Source organism: Myotis davidii, unplaced genomic scaffold (genome assembly GCF_000327345.1).
Source record: "Myotis davidii unplaced genomic scaffold, ASM32734v1 scaffold46, whole genome shotgun sequence".
NCBI lineage: Eukaryota > Metazoa > Chordata > Mammalia > Chiroptera > Vespertilionidae > Myotis > Myotis davidii.
The window spans coordinates 5,387,748-5,390,203 of record NW_006383006.1 but is presented as its reverse complement, the minus strand read 5'-3'; the positions used below and the strand labels follow the sequence as shown (position 1 = coordinate 5,390,203).

Here is a 2,456-nt window from a genome sequence, read left to right as displayed (position 1 = left end):
CGCTCTACCCATTGAGCCAATCCAGCCAGGGCTAGCACATTTTCTTTATACATTCATTCATTGATGGAGACAGGTTGTTTTATGTCTTGGTTCTTGTAAATAATGGTGCAGTGAACAAGGGGGTGCAGGTATCTCATTCATTTCCTTTGGACATATACCCAGAAGTGGAATTGCTGGACCATATGGTAGTTTTGTAAAAAGGACATATTTTTTGGTCTATAAGTAATTTTGTCAATCTGATAGGTGGAAATGGGCAATAACCTTTTCAATAAAAATCAGCCTGAGCCATCGACATTGACGGAGCAGCTTGTGCCCCTCAGCACAGGGCCCTGGCAGGGTATAGATTAAGCCGGGTCAAATGCTGGAGGCTCCAATGGACAAGCTGTAGGTTTGACTAGCACTTGCCCCAGTTAGTCATGTGCTTTCACATGCAAGGTCTCTGCTCTCCGTCATCACCATCCTCTGAGGTAAGTGTCATTGTGTTTTTTATAGATGAGGCGGCAGGTCCGGAGAGGCTGACTCCTCCAAATCACAGGGTTAACAAGCTAAGAGCCAGGGAGGAAGGGCATGCCAGGGTGGAGGGAAGCGTAGCAAGGACAAAGCCATTATTAACCCTGGGGTTGGGGCGGGGCCAGGCCTGGGCGTCAAGGCCGGAGCCAGACCAGTTGGGATGGAGGTGGGAGCCAGGAATGATGCTAAATTCCTTCCTGTGGGCTGCAGGGTGTGCGCTCTGTTCTGCTTGTGCCTGCCCTGCTTGGGCCTGAGGCAGAGGCTGCAAATATGGAGAGAGGAACGCCCTGCGTGTGGTAACCCAGAAGGACCAGGGGAAGAGTGGGGAGGACCTTTTCCCGGGTGCTGGTGGAGGGTGTATGATTGATTACATGTGTGCAGGCCTGGTCCACAAACTCCTGGGAAACCTCTCCCATCGTTCCCCCGGCTGCTACGCAGTCACCGCCCAGGGCCCTCCGCACAGACTCCTCTCCTCCAACAAAAAGCAGCCCCTGAAACAATCCTTGAACAACGGTGTCTCTAAGCCTCGGAGTTCTAAGGACAAGGACTGACTCTGACTTAACCACTTCTGGCTCCAGCGCTTGCAGTTTGGCCCTTAGCACTCAGTGGTTTGAAGACACATTTCAGCAGACTCTGGTGGGAGTGGGAAGCCAGTCGGGAGCTAAGTGACTTTCCCTTGAAATTCCATTCCCCGGGGAGCTGGGCCCCAGGGGACAGGTTTCCTGGGTCACAGAAAGCCCCGTGGCCCTGTCCGTGCAGAATCCCGGTCCGAAAAGGAGCCTCTCCGGAGGTGGGTCCTTCTCACCCCCGCCCCCCCCTCCCCCATCAAACCCTGGCGGCGGGGAGGGGCACGGTACCGGCCCCTCAGCCGGCACTTTACGGGGTCCTGCCACCGGCAGCATGACCGATCTGCAGGTTTACTGGTGTTTTGAGATGTGAGATGCTCAGAGATTGCATTCTGAACCGAGTGAGATTGTGGTCCAGGATCTTAAGAAAAGAAGACATATTCTCTCGACCTTTTTATTTTTAAAATAATAAGAAATCTATCCTGTGATTATATAAGAGAATGTCTTTATTTTTTTAATATATTTTTATTGATTTTAGAGAGGAAGGGAAAAAGAGAGAGAGATAGAAACATCAATGATGAGAGAGAATCATTGATCGGCTGCCTCCTGCACACCCCCTACTGGGGATCAAGCCCACAACCTAGGCATGTGCCCTTGACCAGAATCAAACCTGGGACCTTTCAGTGCGCAGGCCTATGCTTTAACTACTGAGTCAAACCAGCTAGGGCAGCAAATGCCTTTATTTTTAGTAAATGTATACATATAAGAAGAGAGAGAGAGAGAGAGAGAGAGATGCAAATAATTGGTGATTCTGGGTAAAAGGTGTTTGGAAATTCCTTATATGTACTGTGCAACTTTTCTGTAAATTTGAAATATATCGAAATGCATTGCTGCCCTGGCCAAGTGGCTCAGTTGGTTAGAATGTCGTCTGTACACCAAAAGGTTGCAGGTTTGATTCCCAGACAGGACACATACCCAGATTGTGGATTTGATCCCTGGTGGCGCATAGAGGAGCAAGCCAAAAAAGTTTCTCTCTTCTCACATCGATGTTTCTCTCTCTCTCTCTCTCTCCCTCCCTCCCTCCCTCTTCTTCTCCCTCTCAAATGATGTTTTTTAAAAGTCCTCAGGTGAGGATTACAAAAAAATTTGCCCTGGCTAGTGTGGCTCAGTTGGTTGGAGTGTTGTCCTGTACACCAAAAGGTTGCAGGTTCTAGTCCCAGTCAGGGCACGTACCTAGGATTTGATCCCTGGTCGAGGTGCATATGGGAGGCAACCAATTGATGTTTCTCACAACAATGTTTCTCTCCCTCCCTTGCTCTCTCTAAGATCAATAAAGAAAAAATAATAATTGCTGACCAAAAAAATCATAATTACAAAAAC

General features: G+C 48.9%; 1 long non-coding RNA gene across 1 annotated transcript in view; it reads left to right on the top strand.

Annotated features, from left to right (window-relative positions):
• Positions 1 to 1,856, top strand: part of LOC107181553 — a 26,790-nt gene extending 24,934 nt beyond the window's left edge. Inside the window, exon 3 of the long non-coding RNA XR_001512211.1 lies at positions 1,844 to 1,856. This is a non-coding gene — a long non-coding RNA (uncharacterized LOC107181553). The remainder of the gene's footprint in view (positions 1 to 1,843) is intronic.
• The last annotated feature ends 600 nt before the right edge of the window (positions 1,857 to 2,456 follow it).